Source organism: Biomphalaria glabrata, chromosome 9, assembly GCF_947242115.1.
Source record: "Biomphalaria glabrata chromosome 9, xgBioGlab47.1, whole genome shotgun sequence".
Taxonomy (NCBI): domain Eukaryota; kingdom Metazoa; phylum Mollusca; class Gastropoda; family Planorbidae; genus Biomphalaria; species Biomphalaria glabrata.
This window is the reverse complement of record NC_074719.1, coordinates 45,826,232-45,852,696: the sequence shown is the minus strand read 5'-3', so window position 1 is coordinate 45,852,696 and position 26,465 is coordinate 45,826,232. Positions and strand designations below refer to the sequence as shown.

Here is a 26,465-nt window from a genome sequence, read left to right as displayed (position 1 = left end):
TGGACTGTATTACCTGGCTATTTGTTCCATTTCCACCCCGAGTGAGACAAGAAAATAAAGAGTTCACTCAAGGTAGCCCGGAGATGGCTTTGTTTGTTCCCGTCCTTATCTAGCTCCACTACTAGAAGTTGCCACGGAGGCGCCACCCCGCTGAGGCGACTGAGCTTGTTTTAATTGACACAGAAAAGAGAACTGCAATTCTTTTTTTTTTTTTTATAAAAGTAGGACACTATTTTAAAGGGATCAATCATTCAAAAAAATCAATTGGGAGGTGCTATTGTTTATAATTATAATAAAAATAAAAATAATTATTATTATAATTTGTGAATGGCCGCTAATTACGATGTTTTTTTAACAATTATTTTACATATTAAATACTAATATCTAGATCTAGATATATGAGTAAAATTCTATGTGGTGTGGAAAAACGGAAATATATTCTTATCCGCTAAAGATCATTTCACTGACCTAAATCTATAGATAGTTACTTACGTTAATGTAGATCTATGTGTTCTCTTTTTCAAGCTGTTAGGAAAGTCGCCCTGAATCTAGGGAAATCGATCTTTTCATAAAAAAAAGTAATGATTTTTAGTGTTCAACGTTTAGAAATTATGCAAAAATTTTTTTTCGGATTTTTCTTAGAACGTGCTTCTAATCACAGAACTATATATCTACGCTAATCTTTAGTATATCTATAGTATATAGCCATTTCCGTTTCATTTCCATGGAGATGACATCACCGTTTGGACAATCCTAGATCTAGATTATACATTTTTCTAGCTTGTTGTTTTAAATCATATTTTATATTGTACATTAAATTTACAGAATAAAGATCTAGATCTGTTTGGAAATAGTCTAAATATGAGAGGAATGTGCTCCCATTTTCCATGTCCAATTACTGCGGCTCAACTTTCCAAAGACAGAGAGAGATTAGGGCCTACTTTCTTTAGGCTAGTCTTAACTAAACTTTACAAAGACAGAGGGATTACTTTCTTTAGGCTAGTCTTAACTAAACTTTACAAAGACAGAGGGATTACTTTCTTTAGTCTGGTCCCAAACCTTTTCAGAAAGTATTTTTTAAAAGTCTTTCATAAATAATAGATCTCTACATATTAGGCCTAATGTCAATATGATTTTATTTGTATAGTTTATAATGATTATATATCTAGAATAAAGAGTGTACCCAAGAGATTTTAGTTGATGTATAATTATATATATTCTATTCTTCAATACTCCTTCTTCCCTGGTGTCATTAGGGATTCCTATGGATTGGGTTTCCTGAATCAGGCAGGAAAATCAACGACTTAGCAGAGTCTGCCACTGATTAACATGCATGACTAGATTGACATATGAATTGTGTAGGACATAATTATCTACTTTGTTGAAGTAACATCTGTAATATATAAGATAAGAAGACAAGATTCATTAATAATTAAGTTTTTTATTCAGGCTAAAAGCAAGAAAGATGCACTATAGTTACTTAAAATACTAAACACAAATAACCAATGAAAATAAACAGGCCTAATCAGTCATGTATGAATGTTATAAATGCTGTTTTATAGGCCTACTTCACTTACTTCATCAAAAATTCAAGTAAATAGAGTCTATCAGTTTATCTCTTTGTTTTTTTTTTTTTTTGTTCCCGGTCATTTCATCCCCTGGTCATTTCATCCCCTGGTCATTTCACCCCCCGGTCATTTCACCCCCTGGTCATTTCACCCCCTGGTCATTTCATCCCCTGGTCATTTCATCCCCTGGTCATTTCATCCCCTGGTCATTTCACCCCCCGGTCATTTCACCCCCTGGTCATTTCACCCCCTGGTCATTTCATCTCCTGTTCTTTTCATCATCTAGTCATTTCATCTAACAAATTGTAATTGTAAAAATCATGATCTAAACAATATTAAATATATATATGTAAGGCCTGTCTTAGAAAGCAATATTTAATATTCATTTTTATTTGAATGACACTTTTGATAATAAAATAAAATACCATTAAAAACTATAAAAAAAAGTAACATGTATAAATATAGAGGTTTTGTATAAAAGTGGTTTTGTGTTCATCTACAGCAATAAGGTAGTTAGCCTATTGATTGTAGTACAGAAAATGATCCATCAATTCATATAGTTGAACAATGTTTGTAATTCTCTTTTCCATAACACAATTTACAACTTTAATGTTTAAAAAGAATTAAAGCAAAACTTAGTTGGGCGACATGATATCCTGAGAATGGGTGAAGCCAGCCTTTATTAGAGAAAAAATAAAACCTTATTTTAAGGCTATACATGATGCGCCCATTTTCAAGAAAGAGCTATTGAAAAATAAAATAAAGTCAAAGATGGTCGTCAGGAGTTATCAGCGGCATTGTCATAAGTATTGTAATCGTTCTCATCTCTTAAATGATTTCCACTACTGGTACTTCCACCACACCTTGGCCTTTGATGATAAGTTATCAGCGGCATGGTCATAATTATTCTAATCGTTCTCATCTCTTAAAAGATTTCCACTACTTCCACCACACTTTTGCCTTTGATCATTAAGTCATGTGCAGACTAATAGTATATCCCTTACAACCACAAGAAGCCCTGCAGCTAAGTACACACCCAGATGTACAACTCATCAAGAATGTGAAGAGGAAGGGGAAACACTATAAACACATTTATAACATGTCAAAAAATATTTAAAAGCATTTAAAATAATCATATTTATATATTAGATGAAATGAGGGCTTAAAGCCAAAGCCTTAACTGCACAATTAAACAATGAATAACAAAAAATATTTAATTGTTGATGAAATGACCAGTCACCATTTTTTATACCAGTATGTTATTCATTATTTATTTCTTTATGTTGCAGATTCCTTAAAGAAGCCAACATGTGAGATAAATGGTTGAAGCAATGAAAAGAGGGAAAGGATGGACCCCTGATGTGTATGACTTTGTGAACAGCACACATTTTATTGATGCAAACTTTATGATATAATGAAAAATCTGAAACCCTCAGCTATTCCTACAATATTTCAGGTGATACTTATTGTAGAAAATGTTAATTTTAGACTTCTGTGTGAGTTTGAATTGGTTTTACATTTAACTATTTAATTAAAAAAAAAAAAAAAAGACTGCTCATGTATCCCAGTATGGCATTTGAAGTTTTGAAGCAAAGTAGAAATAACAGCAAGTATTTTCAGTATTGGCTACATAAATGTTTGACTAGTATAATAAAATAACAACTGACATGAACTGATCTAGACTGAATTTAACTTATTACTGAGTTACTTTTACCTATCCCTTAGTTTGTAAGACCGTTGCGGCACCATGCAAGATTCATCAACCATCTTTCTCCATTCCTCTCTATCTTTTGCCTTAGTTAGAACCTCTTTCAATGGCATGCCCATCCATTCTTTTATGTTGTCCTCATATCGCTTTCTCTGTCTTCCTCCTCTTCTTTTTCCTGGTACTGTTCCCTGAAGGAAAGTCTTTGCGAACCCCAAAGAAGCATTCAATATGATAAATCAAAATGCACTTTTAGATTTAATAAATTATTGTACTTATATATATTTTATACATTTAATGATATTCATATCTTGGACTACTACTAAAAAACAAAATGAATTCTAATTGTATATGTGATATTTAATTTTTTTGTCAAAATTTCATTATTAATTAAATAACTATCTGTATTTTTTTTTATGTCAATGCTATAGAATTAGAGATATACTTATGGTATCTGAATGAAAGCTTGCTTATCTAATTTTAATATATACTCCAGAATTTACTGTTATGCCTGAAAGGATTTTGTATTGCTAACAATTATTATTTTTCAGTGTCATAACGATGCAGCTTCCTGGCCAGTTAAAAAGAAGAAAAAATAAAGTCTTAAGGTGAAAGAAGAAATTGTACAATTCAAAGAGACTTCTGATATATTATAAAAAGAAAGTTCAATGTTTACAAGAGGAGTTATAGAAAAGCCACCTCACCTTAAACAGTTATGATGGTAAATGTATTTACTCTATAGTTTAGTAATAAGAATATATAATAATTCGCATAACAATCATTGATAAATTATTCATGTCCATGTGGCACTCTTTTTATTTGTTTGGCAATAGTTATAGATAACATTTAGATCAACTGGTCTAAGATGGATCCCAATTTAACATTTAGTAATGATTTTTTAAAATATATTTATGCTTTTCAGATTTATCTTTACATCTGTTTGAGGAGCCTACAGGAAATGCAAATTATACAGATGAAAAAATATCCTTCACAATAACATTGCACTTTTATGGTCCTAATACGAGTTCCTTTCTACTGTTTAACCTGCCGTCAACCAGAACACTAAGACGGTGTATGTGTTGTTCATTAGTATTTTTCTTTTATAATTCTATGATATAAAGCTTCTGTGAAACTTAACTTTAGATGTTTATGTTTAACAAAAATACACTGGCAAATACTAACTAGGATTTTCCATGTTGTAACCATTACTTCTCTTCTCTGACTTTGTAGCCAATTTGAATAGTAGACACAATATGCTACAAATTTCTATTCAATATATTTGATGGGAGATTCTCGCAGATTGGTGGATCACCAGGGATGAACAAATGCATGCTGTGATGAATCACCAGGGATGAACAAATGCATGCTGTGATGGATTACCAGGGATGAACAAATGCATGCTGTGGTTGATCACCAGGGATGAACAAATGCATGCTGTGGTTGATCACCAGGGATGAACAAATGCATGCTGTGGTTGATCACCAGGGATGAACAAATGCATGCTGTGGTTGATCACCAGAGATGAACAAATGCATGCTGTGGTTGATCACCAGGGATGAACAAATGCATGCTGTGATGAATCACCAGGGATGAATAAATGCATGCTGTGATGAATCACCAGGGATGAACAAATGCATGCTGTGGTGGATCACTAGGTATGAACAAATGCATGCTGTGGTGGATCACCAGGGATGAACAAATGCATGCTGTGATGGATCACCAGGGATGAACCAATGCATGCAGGATACTTTAAAAAATTGTATTGAAGAGAATCCAAACACTTACACCCTTGAAGCCTGCATGATTGATGCAATGTGCATAAAGAGACAAACAATGTATGATTCTAATACTAAAAGTATGACTGGCTTTGTGGATTTAGGAACCAAGAGCTTAGTGGAAGAAGCAAAAGTAGTAACAGAAGCCTTTGTAATAATGGTAGTTTTGTTTAGCCTTATCTGTTTAAATGTATCTTCACATTGAAACAATATTATATCCTTGCCCAAACCTGAAGTAGTCATATACTCAACAGCTGTTGTAGATCTGAATTAACTGCTTGACTCTGTTCAAATTGAAACTGATATTGTCTTTCTAGTCTTTTTTCCATGCATTTCTTGATCAGAAAACTTCAAAACACTTTCAGTAAAGTGATAGTAAATATTAAGGGATCAATAATATATTTAAAAATAAGAAATTCAGTAAATGCCCCAGGAATTGGTCAAGAATGTTGTGTTGACAGCCAATAAATTGAGACGTGTTTAGACCTGTTTCTAGAGTTAAACGGGTTAACCCTAAAAACCAATTTTGTGACTTGTATTAAGTGCTGAGGTTTTAGGGTTAAGGCTAATTCTTAAAACCATTCAACATTATTTCATGTATTGTAGTCATCTCAACTGAATAGTGCTGAACAGAGATGACAGGCTGTGGATGAGTTCAGAAAAGAGCAAGCAGGCTTCCAAAGAGTCAGATCATGTGCTGAAAAGATTTTCATTGTATGAAACATTATAGATCAAAGTCTTGAATACCAACAATAGCTAATGATCAGTATGGTAGACTTCAAGTATTTGATAGTATCCATGAAAAAATGGCTTTGGAAATAGAGAATATGTCAGCCCTGAAAACTTTCATCCATATCCTTCAACATCTCTACAGTCAATTTAGCTGCTGCATTAAAACCAGAAGGAACAACAGAGTTCTTTGACATTGACATGGGTGAATATTGTATTCGTTCCTCTTCCTTCTTGCCTTTGACTACTTAATGAGGAATGATACAGACTGCCTTCAGTAGTTCATGGAATTGAATGATGAACTTGGACTTTGCCGATGACCTTGCAATCCTCGGGGGCTACAAAAAATTGTTTAAGGAATGATGGAGAGCCTAGATAGAGAGGCACCCAAAATTGGCCTCCACATAAACTTGGATAAAACAAAATTTATGCAACTAGGATATAAGGCAACTATTGCCCCCACACTCAAAGCTTGAACAGCAAGATAAGTTCACATTCCTAGGTAGCATCATAGCAATTGATGGGGATGCCTGTCATGATGTAGCTCGGTGAACAAGTTATCTGTAAGCAAGTTGTCAGTGAGAGTCAAGTCAGATGAACAATCAGGTGAACAAATTGTCAGGTGAATGAAAAGTCATGAATAAAATGTCAGTGAACAAATTGTGTGTCCCCTTACCTGTCAATTCTGTTTAGTTTATGGCCCTAAGTAATGGCCAAGCTCAACAGATATTATTCTAAGCAGCTTTTATTCTGAGAATTATTCCACCACAGAAGCTGTGAGGGATATCTGAAATCCATTGCTTACTTGTCTAGCAGAAAGATTTCCATCCGTTTAGTGATAAAAGATTGAGATTATTTGTATACAGCTATTTGTAGTCACCAAATAACACACTTCTATGCTCAAGACAATACTGTTCATGAATGGTTGTTTTCTTCATGCTGAATGTTCAAGAAAGATAAAAGGCTAGCGATCAAAGTTGAGTGTTTTTTATTGCTGTGACGCTGTTATATTTCCCTTGTGTTTTTCTATGAGTTTAAAGACATTACCTATATATTATTTGTATTACAAACGTAAGACAGACAAATTAATAAACTTTTTTTTTTGTCTTTGAATCTGTAATAGTAAACCATGTAGAGACATAGACCACTTGCAATGTTTTTTTCTTTAAATTTACCAGGTACCTACTATTCATTAACTTTGACAGTTCATTTTAAGATAGAAATTAATCAAAGATTTCTTTTGTCATTGAAATTTAAAGAAGTATAAGTACAGTTAATCTGCCACAGGATTCCATTTAAAAAAATGTAAATGCTAAAGAAATTTAAAAAGAAGACATTTCAGTTTTGAGATTACATCATCTTTATGTCGAATGTTTTTTGAATACATGGTACATGTACAGGTGTTTAGACCTATGAATAAACGATAACTGGATATATTTGTATTTGTAACCTCAGGCATGTATTTTACCTGTTACTAATAACTTAATTTACTTTTTAATATCTGCATCATCTTCTTTTTAGAAGTAACATCTGTATTATATAAGATTATCAACTGTAGTTTTCTTTTAAGAATTCTTATGAAAATGTTACCACTGAACACTGCTATATTATATTATATTATTATATTACATAATTCAGGTTTTTATAGCTATATATTACATGTTATTTAATGTACTTTCTGCACTGAATAATTTTTTTAAAGTGATAAAAAATTTTGGTCAATTCATATCAAGTTTGTTTTGTTTGGAAATATGTAGAATAAATATATCATAGTGAAAGCTTTTATTTATTTGCATTTTAGTTTTTATAATCATTTATAGAATTCAGTGTAGATTCAATGTACATTGAACCTTGTTGGTAGTGTCAATGTTATTAAATTTACATAAAGTATTGGGTGTTGGCTACATTGTTCATTAGATGACTCCCAGGTAGTGCTTAATACCATGTGAACCAATAGATCAGCATGTTGATATATCTGTTGTAAGATGTTTAGGGTATACAGCTCTAGCTATAAATATTTTGATCAAGTTTATATTTTCGGAACAGAATAAGCTAATGTATTAAATGTAATTTTTTTTTTAATTTTAAGAATAACAACTGGTATTTTATTTTATCCCTTAGTATCTTTCTTTTAGTAGATGCATTGTCATTATAATTTTTTTTAATGTCTAAGTAGTATAACTTCTAATTGAATTGTCTCCCTTTTAAAATCAACCATCTAAATGAATCAAGTTATTTGATTCTACACAATCTTCTACTACTAAAAGTGATATCAGGACTACCAATGTACGTTAGTTTTTAACTAAATATTTATTAGTGCAGCAGTTTCAGTTCTATTGTGACATTCCAAAAAGTTGTTAACTTAAATAAACAGTGCCTCTTATACATTGATTTGATTGACTCATTTTGATGTATATGTATACCTTGTAATCAAAGTGTATAGAAAATACGAAAAACATGCATATATGTAACCCTGCCGGACCAAGTAAAACAAAGGACGTTTGGGCCACGAGGCCTTCATCAGCTACAAAACAAACAAAAATAAAAAACAATTAACACAAAATAGTCTTAAGTTAACTTAACTTAATCTGTAATCAAAGTGGCATTCATTTTTTTTAGATTGTAACTGGTCTGTGCTAAATTACTGAATTCATATTAAGAGATAACTATTAATGTATTTGAAAATTAAATGATAAAGGGAAGTAACTGCAACAGGTCATTGTGCTGGCCTCAGTATATTTTTTTTTATTGTAACTGGTCTGTGCTAAATTACTGAATTCATATTAAGAGATAACTATTAATGTATTTGAAAATTAAATGATAAAGGGAAGTAATTGCAACAGGTCATTGTGCTGGCCTCAGTATATCTTGAAATGTACAGTAATTACTTCAATGAACAACAAGAATTTTAATCAGCGATGAAATGGAAAAGTACCAAAAAGATATGACAGGAAATGCTATTAAGATCTAGTCAGTGATTACCCTCTACAAACTCAAGTGTTCAAGTGGACTATATAAAGTTAAAGTGAATTTCCCTTTTCAGACTTTTGCAATCTGTATGACAGATAAAAAAAAAAGGTCATGTTTCCATGTCTTGTGGTCAGTGAGGGTGTAAGGTGGCCAGCACAATGACCAACCGCCTTTAATTTTCCCCAACAAATGTCAGGAAGTCATTAGAGATGGGTGGACTGAAGGGTGCCTAATAGTCCTAAAAAAAAAAGAAGTCTTCAAACCCTAGACCCATGTTTGGCAGCCAAGCACTTTACCGCTTAGCCACCACACCTCCAAGTGAGTTATATAGAAGCTTTTAACTGTTTGCTCATCTTTCATTCTACAACTAAACCAAGGTAATTATGTATTGTTAGGGACAGGGGTGGTCTCAATGCTGTCTGGAATGATTCAAGAGAATATTATTGTTATTATAGCTTTTATATAGCGCTACTTTCATGCTTATAGCATGCTCAGAGCGCTTTTGGTCCAATCTCATTTGTGGACCAGTGGGGGGAGGGGGTATCTAGGAGTTGGTTTTCCGTGCTGCCTTTAGGTGCTCAGTAAACACAACTCTGCCCGAGTCGGGTGTCGAACCTCGAGCCCCCTTCTAGGTAGCCTAGCCAAGCCAAGTTGGCCTCTAGACCATATAAGTATTATGTTAGTGTTGCGGAGCCCAAGGTCATGTCAAGCCTGGGCTAACAAGAAGTTACAGTTGCCAGAAGGTAATGCTTCTGGGTGGGTTGTATCTGTGCACCTCAGTCTGTGACCAAGGGGCTTGAGTCATCTAAGCAACCAGACAACTCAACTAATCTAGTGAATTAAAAGAAATCAAGAAACAGAGAAGAAATACAAAAATGATATTTTAATTTAAATGACTAAGGCAGCAGTTACAAAACACTGCAGCTAAAAATACATAAGGACAAGATCTAGTACATAAACATTATAAGTGGCCATCATGACAGCACTGGGCGGGGCTTGGCCATATTCTTAAAACAAACTTAAGAAAACAAACTGCTTATTATGTTGACAGTTGTTCAATTATAAAGTAGATTTACACATAGTAAAATTTTAAAAAAAAAAATAATCCTGAAACTTATAGGCAGTCCCAGGTACAGAATAATTAAAACTGACACACAGATCACCGGTTAACAATACAGGAAACAGCATAAGTTCTATTTGAAGTACTCCACCCTAACCCATATAATAATAGGTAGAAGTACAAGTATACAGCTTAGCACTAGCCTACAAAATAAAAATACATAAAAATAGCTTTGGGAACAGCAGTTCACAATTGTAAAAAATTACCTGCTAATAAAGTCTAAGACGAATGTTTGTTTTGTTGGTTTTACATGTGTTCCATCGGAAATAGAAATTACATCCTAGCCCTAACCTCCAACAGGACAGTGAGTGTAAACAGTGAGACTATGGAGATGACAAGGAGCCTAACCCATGATTACCAATATATAATACAAAGTGAATTAGTATTTGAAAGTTTTAAATAGACAAAGGGGATGAACTCATTTCTTTAATGAAGACTGACAATACCAAATATTCCTCACTAATCTTCAGACTCGAAGATAAGCCTTATTATTATTATTTATGGAAAAGGGTTAGATATAGATAAAGATATCGGACTAAAACTCAAAACTGCATTCATGGTAGCACAACAAAACATTCATATTAATAATAGCATAGAAAATGTTAACAGTTTTATTTTAAATGTAATAATATAACATAATATTATAGTAGGGCTAAATAATGTGAAGTCACTCTTTACACTGTAAAAAAACATAGAACAAATTGTGAAGGGATGTGGCACTAATGAACATTAATTTGATAGCACACAAAAGCAGGGGAGATAATAAATTGAATTTAAAGCATAATGTAGCAAGACTTTGGTGTTGTGACTTTATAGAATATTGAAGGTTAACTAAAGACACATATAGTGTTTACATTTTTCCGGTGGAAATGATGTTCTGCATTAGTATTCATGAATCAATATACATATACAAGTTTGCTTAATACAATAATAGTAACGATATTATACCACAGCACCTTTCTCCTTTAAAAAAAACAAAAAAGGAAAAACATTTAACTGAAACAAGTAGAAGATTGAGGGGAAAAAAGAAATATTTAAAAAAAAATGAACATTTGACTGGGCTGATTGCACCTAATTAGTTCTTACAAAGTACATCAATGATTTCGTGACCACTTCTGGTAATGTAACCATGTTGTGAGGTTGGGTTACAGGGTTCAGAATATACAACTGTGGGTGTAGAAGTATGTGTCGCCACTCTAGTTGGTGAGCATGGGTACTCAACCTGAGGTTTGGAGGATTCTTCATTGTTTCCTACTGAGTCCCGTATTGCAGCTTGGTCACTATGATTATCTTGAGAAGGTCTGGTTTTGAAGTAGCATTAGGGAAATGTTAATTTCCTTCAGACGCAGTAGGAATGTAAAAACATCAATGCCAATTAGCAATCAAAAGATAATGGCAGGTTCCCTTAGAGCACAAGGAAGTCTCTAAATGATGGTAGAAAAGGAAAATCTCTAATATATCCGGTGTGTTTGTGTCTTGGCCTCTAGGAATTGTTTTACTTCTCAAGATGTTCACTGTCAATACAAGAGAACAAAATTTAATAAAAACATTTTTATAGTCAGTGAAACACAAAAACTTGGCAAAGCTTTACTTAGGGGTTTAGTATAAAGAAAATATAAAGAGATATACACAGCATTGCTTACCATTTTATTCCATACATCTCTTGACCAATATTTTTGGTTTACATTTAATCTTCAAGTTGGTCTACATCTTCATGTTGTCTACCTTTTCATCATGTTGGTCTAAATTAGAAAAAGAAAATAAATAAGAAAAACTTTTGCCTTGAAAAGGGAAAAAAAATAAAATTCTTCTTTTGCTTTTCTTTTCATGTTCAATAAAACTATTCTGATGATGCAGCTTTGACTTTATGTTTTAACTTAGTATTTTATGAATAAATTTTAAAGAAAAAAAAATACACCCAAGACATCTATTACAGCAGCAAAGAATAACTACCCAAATTAAGTGAAAAAAATGCAAGGTTAATTAAGCCATTAAAGTCTAATGAACTTATTGGAGATTATGCCAGAAAACAATAAATAACTATCTATTTCATGTATCTGGTGTACACAATACAGAAAGCTTTAATATTTAGAGTGAAAATTCTGCTATTAAGTTTGTGCATTTCTAGCAAAATAAAATGACAACTTTTTAAGTTCATTTGCTTGCAGTACAAACTCATTGGTTTTGTTGAGTTGACAACAGTAATCTTTCCAAATAGCTGCCTTGACTGTTTAGATTGTTTCCAAATAGCTGCCTTGACTGTTTAGATTGTTTCCAAATAGCTGCCTTGACTGTTTAGATTGTTTCCAAATAGCTGCCTTGACTGTTTAGATTGTTTCCAAATAGCTGCCTTAACTGTTTAGATTGTTTCCAAATAGCTGCCTTAACTGTTTAGATTGTTTCCAAATAGCTGCCTTGACTGTTTAGATTGTTTCCAAATAGCTGCCTTGACTGTTTAGATTGTTTCCAAATAGCTGCCTTAACTGTTTAGATTGTTTCCAAATAGCTGCCTTGACTGTTTAGATTGTTTCCAAATAGCTGCCTTAACTGTTTAGATTGTTTCCAAATAGCTGCCTTGACTGTTTAGATTGTTTCCAAATAGCTGCCTTAACTGTTTAGATTGTTTCCAAATAGCTGCCTTAACTGTTTAGATTGTTTCCAAATAGCTGCCTTGACTGTTTAGATTGTTTCCAAATAGCTGCCTTAACTGTTTAGATTGTTTCCAAATAGCTGCCTTAACTGTTTAGATTGTTTCCAAATAGCTGCCTTGACTGTTTAGATTGTTTCCAAATAGCTGCCTTAACTGTTTAGATTGTTTCCAAATAGCTGCCTTAACTGTTTAGATTGTTTTAAAATCTCCAGTTTATTCTTTATATATATTTTTTTTCACTTCCTTTATATTGTTTCAGCAAATCTCTATATTGTTTGCTCTTCTTTTTCTATCCTTATCTATTATATTTCTTTGAGAATGTACTTAAAAATCAAAATGTTAGCAAAGAGCAGATTATGAAGTTTAAAATTCCCACCAGATAAGATCCAAACAAATGAAAATTTAGTTTGATTATGATTACCACTATAGCAATGACAATATAGATGCAAACAGGAACAACATTCACACACAAAACATATAAAGACACAGTAATACACAACCACTGGTTAATAAACTAAACCTCTTTGTGATGTGACTAATGACCATGAAACACTTGACAGAAAGTGGAGTAAAAGAGTTATAAAATCTTTCTGTTCTAGCCTTAATGAAGAGGAGGCGACCACTTTATCTAGATCTGATGAAACTGGTTTAGTGGCTGCAGATTGTCCTCAAGAATGCATAAATGAGATCAGATGTTTCAACATTACTTACATGTACACTGCACTTGATATTCTTGTCCAATGTTTGACATGTTTTGAATGTTCCTTGAGAGTTGAAGAGAATCTATTTCCTTGACCAAACGTCCAGCAGAATAAATGACATCAGGCAAGATATGAGCATCAAGATGACCACACAACAGTCCAGCGCACATATCACATGACCAGGCAGCCATCCATTCTTATGAGAAGACAAAGTTTAGTGTAGTGTCCTCTCTTGCTTGAATTTGTTCTTGTAACTTGTTGCACAAAATAATTGAGAACTGAAATGACTTCAGGAAAAAATTATGAAAATCTAGAAGAAAAAAAATAAAAGCAATGTGGAGGAAAAATTATAATACACATTTTGTTAATGTTTTATTTCATGTCAGTTCTCTACAATTATATGGAATTTGAAGAGTTGAGTATGAATCAGATAATAATTTACTTTTCCCATTTCACGTTAGTTGTTAGTAACACCAGGTTAGAAGTTAGAAGCAACAAAATGATGTAGAAATAGACATAGCTTTATTTAATTAAGTCTTCTTGGTGTTGACGGTCGTTGACTTGTAGCATCAAACTGCTAGTAGACAACTAAACAGCTGTTGGCATGGTATATCTTAACTAATGAAACTCCAAATAACTTGAATAACTTCCCTGTGAACAAAACTAAATATAAAATTTATAACATAGACAAAATAACTTGTGATCAAATGAAATCACTGTAGTAGACTTCAGTAATAACATTTCATAACAAAATGTAACTCACTAAAAAAAACACAACCTTTTGGTTTTACGTTTTGGAGTCTTCTGCATTTAAGACAAAATGACAACAATGCCACATATTTAGCATCATTCACAACCAATCGCTAACCTCTTCCCACTGTCACCATAGAAACACACACACTCCATAACACTTCTGCTAGTCCAACATTCTTTCACTGAATAAAGCCCCAAGAGACCAATCTTTAGCATTTTGCAATCACCATTTTCCTAATCTTTACTAGTTACACTTAGCAGACACTTTGGCAGATATTGGAAATAGGAATAGTGCAAATATTTTGACTAATCAAACATTAAAAAAACTGCAAACAATAACAATTGTCACATTTGAACCTCAGGAAGAAAAAAATATGAAATATAAAGTTGTATATAAAAAAAAGTCCAAGTTAACAAAACTTTATATAAGGATTTGAATGCAGATATTGACAAGAACCCTAAAAAATTGGAATCTAATTTTGAAGTTTGATATCTGTAAACAAAACAAAAATAACCTTCAGTAAAAAGAAGTGAGACTAAACATTTCAAGTATATTGTTAATGAAACTGAAAAAAAAAATAAAGTGGTTCTGGGAGCAATAAACAGGACTTCACATTTTTTAGAAATTCTATGGATTATATAAGAATAATTGTAAGTAAAACTAATAAATAAATAAATATACAAAGAGTTACAACATTTAATGTATCCTAAAAGTGAAATGAAGCCCAATAGTTGCAACCCCAAAAATTGATAGGACACCTGAGGTATTCACAAAGGTGACTGGATATATGATGTGCCCCAACAGTTGGTAGGAGAGAAAATGTGCCTTAGTAAATGATAGAACACTTGAGGAGCATCAACAGTTGGTTGGAGAGAAAAAGTGCCTTACTAAATGATAGGACACTTGAGGTGCCCCAACAGTTGGTAGGTGAGAAAATGTGCCTTACTAAATGATAAGACACTTGAGGTGCCCCAACAGTTGATAGGAAAGAAAAGGTGCCTTGCTAAATGATAGGACACTTGAGGTGCCCCAACAGTTGGTAGGAGAGAAAATGTGCCTTAGTAAATGATAGAACACTTGAGGAGCATCAACAGTTGGTTGGAGAGAAAAAGTGCCTTACTAAATGATAGGACACTTGAGGTGCAACAACAGTTGGTAGGAGAGAAAAGGTGCCTTAGTAAATGATAGGACACTTGAGGTGCACCAACAGTTGGTAGGTGAGAAAATGTGCCTTACTAAATGATAGGACACTTGAGGTGCCCCAACAGTTGGTTGGAGAGAAAAGGTGCCTTACTAAATGATAGGACACTTGAGGTGCAACAACAGTTGGTAGGAGAGAAAAGGTGCCTTAGTAAATGATAGGACACTTGAGAAGCCCTAACAGTTGGTTGGAGAGAAAAGGTGCCTTACTAAATGATAGGACACTTGAGGTGCAACAACAGTTGGTAGGAGAGAAAAGGTGCCTTAGTAAATGATAGGACACTTGAGAAGCCCCAACAGTTGGTTGGAGAGAAAAGGTGCCTTACTAAATGATAGGACACTTGAGGTGCAACAACAGTTGGTAGGAGAGAAAAGGTGCCTTACTAAATGATAGAACACTTGAGGAGCCCCAACAGTTGGTAGGAGAGAAAATATGCCACAACAGTTGGGAGAAGAGAAAAGGTGCCTTACTAAATGATAGGACAATTGAGGTGCCCCAACAGTTGGTAGGAGAGAAAATATGCCACAACAGTTGGTAGGAGAGAAAATGTGCCACAACAGTTGGGAGAAGAGAAAATGTGCTTTACTAAATGATAGGACACTTGAGGTGCAACAACAGTTGGTAGGAGAGAAAATGTGCCTTACTAAATGATAGGACACTTGAGGTGCAACAACAGTTGGTAGGAGAGAAAATGTGCCTTACTAAATGATAGGACAATTGAGGTGCCCCAACAGTTGGTAGGAGAGAAAATATGCCACAACAGTTGGTAGGAGAGAAAATGTGCCACAACAGTTGGGAGAAGAGAAAATGTGCTTTACTAAATGATAGGACAATTGAGGTGCCCCAACAGTTGGTAGGAGAGAAAATATGCCACAACAGTTGGTAGGAGAGAAAATGTGCCACAACAGTTGGGAGAAGAGAAAATGTGCTTTACTAAATGATAGGACACTGGAGGTGCCACAACAGTTGGTTGGAGAGAAAATGTGCCTTACTAAATGATAGGACACATGAGGTGCAACAACAGTTGGTAGGAGAGAAAATGTGCCTTACTAAATGATAGGACACTTGAGGTGCCCCAATAATTGGTAGGTGAGAAAATGTGCCTTACTAAATGATAGGACACTTGAGGTGCAACAACAGTTGGTAGGAGAGAAAAGGTGCCTTACTAAATGATAGGACACTTGAGGTGCAACAACAGTTGGTAGGTGAGAAAATGTGCCTTACTAAATGATAGGACACTTGAGGTGCCCCAACAGTTGGTTGGAGAGAAAAGGTGCCTTACTAAATGATAGGACACTTGAGGTGCAACAACAGTTGGTAGGAGAGAAAAGGTGCCTTAGTAAATGATAGGACACTTGAGAAGCCCCAACAGTTGGTTGGAGAGAAAAGGTGCCTTACTAAATGATAGAACACTTGAGAAGCCCCAAAAGTTGGTAGGAGAGAAAATATGCCACAACAGTTGGTAGGAGAGAAAAGGTGCCTTACTAAATGATAGGACACTTGAGAAGCCCCAACAGTTGGTTGGAGAGAAAATGTGCCTTACTAAATGATAGGACACTTGAGAAGCCCCAACAGTTGGTTGGAGAGAAAAGGTGCCTTACTAAATGATAGGACACTTGAGGTGCAACAACAGTTGGTAGGAGAGAAAAGGTGCCTTACTAAATGATAGAACACTTGAGGAGCCCCAACAGTTAGTTGGAGAGAAAAGGTGCCTTACTAAATGATAGGACACTTGAGGTGCAACAACAGTTGGTAGGAGAGAAAAGGTGCCTTAGTAAATGATAGGACACTTGAGAAGCCCCAACAGTTGGTAGGAGAGAAAAGGTGCCTTACTAAATGATAGGACACTTGAGGTGCAACAACAGTTGGTAGGAGAGAAAAGGTGCCTTACTAAATGATAGAACACTTGAGGAGCCCCAACAGTTGGTAGGAGAGAAAATATGCCACAACAGTTGGGAGAAGAGAAAAGGTGCCTTACTAAATGATAGGACACTTGAGGTGCCACAACAGTTGGTTGGAGAGAAAATGTGCCTTACTAAATGATAGGACACTTGAGGTGCAACAACAGTTGGTAGGAGAGAAAATGTGCCTTACTAAATGATAGGACACTTGAGGTGCCCCAACAGTTGGTAGGTGAGAAAATGTGCCTTACTAAATGATAGGACACTTGAGGTGCCCCAACAGTTGGTAGGAGAGAAAATATGCCACAACAGTTGGGAGAAGAGAAAAGGTGCCTTACTAAATGATAGGACACTTGAGGTGCCACAACAGTTGGTTGGAGAGAAAATGTGCCTTACTAAATGATAGGACACTTGAGGTGCAACAACAGTTGGTAGGAGAGAAAATGTGCCTTACTAAATGATAGGACACTTGAGGTGCCCCAACAGTTGGTAGGTGAGAAAATGTGCCTTACTAAATGATAGGACACTTGAGGTGCAACAACTGGTCGCCAAACTCATCTAAAAGAGAGAAATATAAAAAATACAAAATTGAAGTTTGATCAGAGTTAGTAGCCTTTGAGACATTTTTATTTGAAATAATTAGAATTTACAATCTCACGACTACCGTTACCTTTGTCTTTGGTTGGGGGGCCTACATCAAATTAAACTTAGTATCATACCAGGGCCGGATTTACCTATAGGCAACACATGTTAGGCATATTACTCCCTCAAAAGCTTCGGTCTGTGGGCTATTTCTGTGCACGGACCAAAGGTTTGGAACTCATCCCCAATTGATCTCAGACAGACATGCTACACTACATTCAAGAAGCACATTTAAGACATATCTGTTTAAACTTTTAAAAATTAGTTTGTGTCATTTTAGCTCTCATGTTTATGTTTGTAATGTTATCACAGCGCCTTGAGCCTACATTTTTTTTGTTTGTTAACTGCTCGAGTCGGGTGTCGAACCTCGAGATCCCTTTATAGGTAGCCAAGCCAACAGGGCCGGTCCTACAGGTTGCGGGGCCCTATGCGAAACGGATTTCGCGGGGCCTATTCGGAGTTAAGGATAATAAGTGAAAATTAAGATTTTGTATTAGAAAATAAATTCGTCTTTGCATTTTATTCATACTTTACTAAGTACTAAATCACTGTCAAATTATCTTTACGAGCCATCTGCAGTAGATATTAGTTTACCAACAAAAAGCCGATAAACATTCAGATCTGCTTTTTCGATTACTGTCTACTAGCAAAATATCGCTTTTGTTTTTTTTTAAGAGGTTGAGATAGATTTAGATCTATATTCGCGCGGGGCCTATGAAAGTGCGGGCCCCACTGCGGCCGCATTGGTTGCAGTCGCGTAGGAGCGGCCCTGCAAGCCAAGATAAGTTCAAGCGTACTTAGTCTCTTGACCACGCTTCCCAGATGTGCCGACACATTCGATGGTTAGATTAAACTTATAAATTAGATAAAATTCAAGTACTTTGCGAATTTCGTGATTCCTAATCAATAATCTGGTGTTAGATTTTTTTTTCTTTCAAAATAGAGACAAATCACAGATCTATTAGGCCTAGATATTAACACCAATTTCTTCAACCTTTCCTACTGTTGAAATCTTAACTCTTATTTTCCTAATGGAATTGATTGTATTAAGCACTTGGTTATACAATTTGCTAAAGCTACCTCACGTATTAGTCATTCAATTGGAAATTAATCCCAAAATTATTCTATTATATATGAGAATTGTGTATTGGAATGATTGCATGCCAAATGCGATCTTTAAACCAAGTGTAATGGATGATGGCGTAACAGAGACCCCCCTCCCCCCAAGGCTCTCCCCCAGGCGCTATGAAGATCAAATGAGGCGCCATTTTGATCTGGCGAGCTGACAGAGAAAAACGACTGCCAGAAAAAGAACACATTTGATTGGAGTAGCACAATGATCAAAATCACCCAGAAGGTTAAAAAGTAAAGTAGCAATACTACACAACACTAGCTGTACCATAATTTACAAACACGATAGGTCATCTGTCGTCATCGAGAAGTACATAGAAGTCTCACTTATAAAGCGCTGGTTGTTAGTATGTATGTGTGTGAATAGTGGTCGTATTTGCATCTACATTGTTATTGTTACAGTAGTTACTTGAGGTGGTCAGTTCTAGACAAACAATTTTCATTTGATTGGGTCGATACAAATTATCTTGTCTGAAAACAAAACATAATAAAATACTCAGAAAGACAGATGGGTAAAGCACATTACTTGTTCCATATGCTAGGACAAATGTGTACAAGTGCTCCCTCTTCAATAGTGCTATTAGAGCATGGAATGGGTTGTCTGAATCAGCCAGGAAAAGCAATGACTTGGCAAATACTAAATCACTAATCAACTAGCATAACTAGATTCTCACAGGCCGTAATTATATTTTCTTTTAAAGTAACGTCATTAATTCATCAGATAAGACAGGCGCAGTCGACGAAAAAAAACAAACTTAGACCCCAGAGAACCTGCTTTTTATGCATAAGTTGTGGCAAAATATGCAGGTCGCAACTGGGTCTGCTTGGCCACGTTAATTGCGGCATTCATCCTTAGTCAAAGAGATGGGCATGTATGAAATTGCTATGAAGCAAGCAGCTCGTGGTCTCGTATGATGTAACCTTTTTCTCACTGCTCGCTGCCACAACCGTGACCCCACAACACATCTGACCAGAGATTGATGTGCTGTTAATGAACAGAAGCCCACTGTTGCAATAGGCCTATACTTATCCATACTCGCCCCATCTCTTCATTTGTGTGTGGGGAAAAAAAAAAGAGGATGCGGGTCAACACCTACGAAATAGAGAAGGAGTCTGCACGACTGGTCCCCGAGATTGTGGGCGCCTAGCTGGATCTCAGAGAGTTCAAGGTCAGGTCTAAACTTGTATCAACTGCGTGTTATAATAATGGGGAAATGAACAAAAGTAAAACATCTATTTAATAAAAAAAATATATCACCGAATAATGACGGGTTGTTGTTGTGTTGTTGTTTTTTTGTCAAACATTTAATTCGTATTTTTACCACCACAATCTTACATCGGCTGGCAACATTGTCGTGATTAAGAAGTGCCCGCTTGTTGCATGCCCATGAGTCATTAGTAATAATAATATGAATATGTAGCTCCGGATTTACGGCAGTGCAGTGCCTTATACCATCCACAAAAATCAAGACTATAGGCCAGCGGTTCTCATCCTTTTTAGTGCCGCGACCCCCTAATATGATTCCTTTCTAGGGCAGCGACCCCAACCATTGAACAATTTAATTTTTCAAGATGACAAAGATGTCTACCAGGTGGATTAGTTTACACATTTTTGCTTTCTGCTTTAAAAAAATTAAAACAACTTCTTGACGGAGATTTTAAAAAAAATAATATTTTACAAGTTTGCCTCTCGAACACATCGTTACATCAGTGTAAAATAGCAGAACACGTTGAGCCCACCAAACTCAGTACAAAGAAGTAACTATCAATGGAAAAAAAAAACTGTCTGCCTTCAAACAATGAAAAATTACGTCAAAATGAATTACGCACACCAAGAGTTGCGATAACATGGAAGCCAAAACGAGGAAAGCGCAAACAGGGACGTCCTCGTATTACTTGGCGACACACCTTCATGGAGGACCTCAGAACAGTGGACACCAGGTGGGAGGAGGCTTCAGACATTGCCAGTGACAGATCTTTATGGAGACAGCTTTGCCGCCCAATGCGCCGAACGGCGCGGGAGGACCTAAGTCTAAGTCTTCAAACAATGATGTAACACTCACTAACTCATAGTGTCTTCTTTATCCTCCAACAAAATATCCGCCGTCTTCAACATGTCACCTTCACTTTTTGAGTTTATTAAATTTATGTTTGACAGTCGTGTCATAATTTACAAAAAGAAAATTAACCTGAGCAATGTCACTGTTTTATTCTCACAAATCTAAATGTATACCAACTATGGTACAAATACGCTTGCTAGAAACGACACAAAAAAAAAAAACATGATAAATAGATAGAATGTATATAAAAATTTCCGGTGGTCTTAGACGACCCCCTACGATTGGTCATTCGACCCCCAAAGGGGTCGCCACTCACTGGTTGAGAACCCCTGCTATAGGCCTACACTTTTTTTTAAAAACTAAAATATGCATTTTAAATATTGTTTTTAAAATGAGATTAAATGTAAAAGTAGGCCTACTATTTCTTTCTTCTAAAATATGGCATCCTTTTGGGATATAATTTTAAGTACCGGTATTGTTATTCATAATAATGTCTTTTTAAAGCTTTTCGAAAAAGTGTATGGGACTTAACAATATCCTTGCCCCGGGGCCTCCACGTCTTTTAATCCGGCCCTGTCTGTTTAAAAACCCAACGCTTAACGATACTGCCATGTGGCCTGCACAACGACCAACCTCCTTTACCCCGCCCCATTAATGCCAAGTACCCATTAGAGTTATGTAGACACAGGCGTCATAATTATCACGAAATTAAAAATACCAGTCTTCAGAAATTCTTGCTGAGAACCCTCGAAAGCCAAGTGCTTCACCACAAAGGTACTAATCCCCCCCCCTTTTTGGCGTTTTTAGAGCGGATAAAACAAAATGGAGCTGGGGTTGGGGGCTCATAGCGCACCCACACATGTTCCCCTGTGTCGAACAACTGACATTTATACTGTTACGAAGTGACCAGTTCCGTCTTAGTCTTACATTTCATTCCGCGTCACAGCGGCACCTTGGACATACACGGAGGTCACGGTCACGGCCACAGACGTCTGTCAGTCTATCATCCCGACCGTCTATGACGCAATCTTCTCCTCTGCTTGATTTTTTTTTTCTGGTAGCGCTAACATCGAAGCGGGGTTAGTCACGGAGAGTTCCTAAGACTGTCTTTCCCGAGCGGGTCCTTCATGGTGATTTAATGCAGACCACGACGAATCGTGCAATAAGTTAATGTTCTTACCCTATCACCCCTTTCTTTAAATAAACTATTCCTAATCAAATCTTGGCTTTTTGTTATAAAAAAAAATAGTTTATTACCTACAATCACCAACTGGTATATTTTTAATTACAAAAACTAATTGAATAACACACTACTAATTATCTACAATCTTTGATTGGTACATTACCTAATAGGCTAATTACTTACAATAATAGATTGGTACACATCTATGAATTGTGTGCCAGTTATTTTTTTATCTTTTTAAGACATTTATTATCAACTTGTTATCTTGTCTCTGATTGGATATTCTAACCCCTCCACCACCACCCCAGTGACGTCACTAAAACTTGACACTCATACTTGACAGGCAACAAGAGTTGTCTGCATGGATGGGCAGACGTCTGATGATGATGACCTTATTCTTTTCCCTACTTTGTACTAGCACAAGGTCAAGGTTATTAATGGTTGGAGATCTCGTTGCGAGCTTGGTGTTGCTTTGCAAGAGACATTGAATTTTTCCAACCCAATACCGATACCGCTACTACAATAAATTGTAAAAATTTCATATTTTTAAATAGATCTTTATATATATACTAGACATATGTTACCCGCGATCCGCGGGTCTTTATTTGCGCATTACTTTCGATATAGTCACTGAGAGTGTTTTGTAAACAATTAAACGAAATAATAATGTAATAAGTAAAGCGAATGTGTCAATGTAAAAATAGTGTGAATGAAGCTATCAAATCAAAATAGCTAATAGGCTTAATTAAATCCATTTTTTTTTCAAATTAAAACATTTGCTTGAAGGCCTACATATATTTGATTAAAATTTGAGATGAATATACTAAATTTTGTATGTTCATGTGTATAAAGTATAAAGTAGATCTTGAGGTAGACGTAGATCTAAATCTACACTAATTTAGAGTTCTGTGCTGCGCATGCGTGAACTTTTTTTCATGAATGAATATAGGCCTATCTCAACACGGCTACGCAGCTTTAGCGAACAGCGAACGAATGTATTAGAAATGCTTTAGAAAAACAAATTTGAATGTTAATTTGATTAAAATATCAAATGAATGGACAATAATTAGTATGTTTATGTGTTAAAGCATAAAACTATCTTTGCGAAAAGAAGTTTTATCATCTTAGAGTTCAGTAAGAGTTTTAGACCTAGGCCTAGGAATAGACTCAGACCTCAGAAGAGAGATGTGTTAATGTGTAACCATTTGGTAATGTCTAATGAAAGAATGTTCGCCAGGAAATCTGTAGATATCAGGAACTAATTTATGTAAAAAATGCTTTTGGATAATCTAGTACACAAAATTGAAGGTTAATTTTATTATATAATGAAATCAATGGATCTTCTTTTGTATTTTCATGTGTCAAAGTAAAAAACTATCTGCGCAAAGTGTATTTCTTAAAATTAGATCTAGGTCTAAATCCTTTCTATCTTTTCTCATGTCAACATTGTAGACATGGCCTAGATCCATAAAATACTATAGCTGTAATAGAGTCGGACAACTTTATTTTTTTCGAGGGTCTTAAGTTTGTTTTAGGGCTACAATACATACACTACGGTCTAAGTTGGTACCCAAGGAACATTCCTGCCTAGTTTTATCAAGATTGGTCAAGCGGTTTTGATGTCTATAAGTAACATACATACATACATACATACCCCTCACATTCTACTTTATAATATAGATTAACTTTCAATTTTGTGTTTCAAAAGCATTTTTTACATTAATTAGTTCCTTATATCTGTGACTACAGATTTCCTGACGAACATTCTTTCATTAGACAATACCGTAATGAATCGCGTACTAAAAATTAATTCGTTTAATTGTTTACTTTATAATCCCATCCCTAGATCTAAAACTCTAATTCAACTCTAAGATGATAAAACTTCTCTTCGCACAGATAGTTTTATACTTTAACACATAAATATATTAATTAAAGTCCATTCATTTCATATTTTGATCAAATAAACATTAAAATTTGGTTTTCTAAAGCTACATTCGCTTACGAAAGCTGCGAAGCCGAGTTGAGATAGGCCTAGAGCCCTAGATCTATATTCATTCATGAATCGATCGCGTACTAAAAATTATTTCGTTTAATTGTTCACTTTATAATCCCATTCATTTAACAAAGCTATCGTTTTTTGTTTTTTTTTGTTTTTAATGGATAAGAATGTATCGACTTGGGGGAAAACCCATTTTCGCAAAACTAACTTTATTTTCGTAGCGAAAGAGAAATAACGTGAAAGGATCATTAGCTACGTTTAACATACATCTAAATCCAATCCAATAGATTATTCAAAAGCAAATGTTTTAATTTTAAAAAATGGATTTAAGCCTATTAGCTATTTTGATTTGATAGCTTCATTCACACTATTTTTACATTGACACATTCGCTTTACTTATTACATTTTTATTTCGTTTAATCGTTTACAAAACACTCTCAGTGACTATATCGACAGTAATGCGCAAATAAAGACCCGCGGGTCGCGGGTAACATATGTCTAGTATAGATATATTGATGAAAAACCCAAACTCTAAATTTCTAGCATGTAGCCCATTTTTTTTAGAGATTAGGCCTACATATAAATCCCCCCCCCCCCCCAAATCAAGTCAAGATTCTAGACTAAATCTAGGTCCATAACTTAATACATAAAACAATCTTCTAATATATAAAACAATCTTCTAATACATAAAACAATCATCTAACACATAAAACAATCTTCCTCGCTTGCCATTATAAGATTCTAAATAAAGTGGATCTTATTGCGTAACCTTATCTTCTTATCTTATATATTACAAACGTTACTTCAAAAAGGAAAATAATTACGTCATATCACGTGTCAATCTAGTACCAAGCGTCTGCAGTCAACCCCGCAACGTGTCATACAGCCCAAAAGTATCTCCGTGCTTCAACACAGCCATCGCGTGTGTCCATTAGCGCACGAGTTTCTCGTCAAAATAATGCCAACATTGGCAAGACTGCACTGGGTCGGAAATAGGGAAATTACTTTAAGACATTATAATAGGTTAATAAAGGCCTGCTACCACTGTAAAAAAAAATATTATGGCAATACCATTATGTACTCAGTACTTGCTAAGTCCTTCCTTCAGAGAACAGTACCAGGAAAAAGAAGAGACAGACAGAGAAAGCGAATACAACATAAAAAATGGACGTGCCTGTCTTTGGAAGAGATTTTATACAAAGCAAAGGACAGAGAGGGATGGAGGAAGACGGTTGACCGATCATGAGTGGTGCCCCAACGGGCTAACAAACCAAGGGATAGGTTGAGGTCAATAAAGGCGCCACGACAAATGGTGCACAGACAGCTGGTTCAATGACACCGAGTTAATTCCAGATCCCCCTGAAGGTGGCGCCTCGGTAGAAATGTTAGTGGAAGCAGATAGGCGAACATCGGGTAGTGAGCCTCGCTTCTGTCCGGTTTTTTTTTTGTTTTTGTTATGTGTTTTGTTTATGTTTTTTTTTTTACCCTCCATGTTGAGAATGAAAGGTACACCTGACACACACACACACACCCCAGTCCCAGTCCAAAAAGTCCGACACGCCGTTCCACAAATGGGGCCGTCATCAGAGACCCGTGGCTGGAGTGGCGTTCCCGTGGTCTGCGCGGTCACCGACCGCTTATAGCTAGTGGGGTCTGTGAACGTGTGCAACTTATCTGGAGCTCCAGGGTCAAACCTGTCCGTCAAATATATAACTTAATGCTAACTTTGAAGAAGATTCAATGACAATTCTTTGACAACAATAATTAGTTCACTGGACAAGGAGTTCGACAAATGGCTCACGTGGCAAATGGCGCGAAAAGCTTACCAGGTCATGACTTCAACGAGAGAGAGAGATGGAGAAAGAGTGGGTAAAAGAGAGAGGGAAAAGGAGATAAATAGAGAGAGAGAGAGATGGAGAAAGAGAGAGAGAGAGAGTGGGTAAAAGAGAGAGGGAAAAGGAGATAAATAGAGAAAGAGAGATGGAGAAAGAGAGAGAGAGTGTGGGTAAAAGAGAGGGAAAAAGGAGAGAGAGAAAAGAGATAGAGCGAAGGAATGAAAGAGAGAGGAGGGAAGAGATAGAGAATAAGAGAGAGAAAAAGACTTAGAGAGAAAAAGAAAGAGGAGAAGACAGAGAGATTGGAGCCCGCAACAAAGAAGGAGTGTTGATAATAGAGATTAAGACTGTTTATAAAATATGAATACTACGTAAGTTGATCAGCATATTTTAATTCCTATAAGTAACGCGCACAAAGCCTTCCTCCCCATTCCCACTCTAATTTTAACACCTTGGTATACAATGCTGTTCCCTGCCCTTAACTCCAGTGTGTAACCTTGAGACTCATTGCGTAATTTTCACGACCTAGCTCAACATCTAC

The 26,465-nt window shown here is 35.5% G+C and overlaps 2 long non-coding RNA genes across 2 annotated transcripts; one reads left to right on the top strand and one right to left on the bottom strand.

The window, feature by feature from the left end:
- Positions 1-2,603: 2,603 nt before the first annotated feature.
- LOC129928120 (uncharacterized) lies at positions 2,604-4,283 on the top strand. Its single transcript, XR_008779735.1, has 3 exons — positions 2,604-3,024; positions 3,825-3,994; positions 4,196-4,283. It is a non-coding gene; the product is annotated as an uncharacterized LOC129928120 (long non-coding RNA).
- Positions 4,284-10,993: 6,710 nt separating this feature from the next.
- On the bottom strand, positions 10,994-14,293 carry LOC129928122 (uncharacterized). Its single transcript, XR_008779737.1, has 3 exons — positions 13,229-14,293; positions 11,511-11,609; positions 10,994-11,381 (listed from the first exon to the last, which is right to left on the bottom strand). It is a non-coding gene; the product is annotated as an uncharacterized LOC129928122 (long non-coding RNA).
- Positions 14,294-26,465: the final 12,172 nt, after the last annotated feature.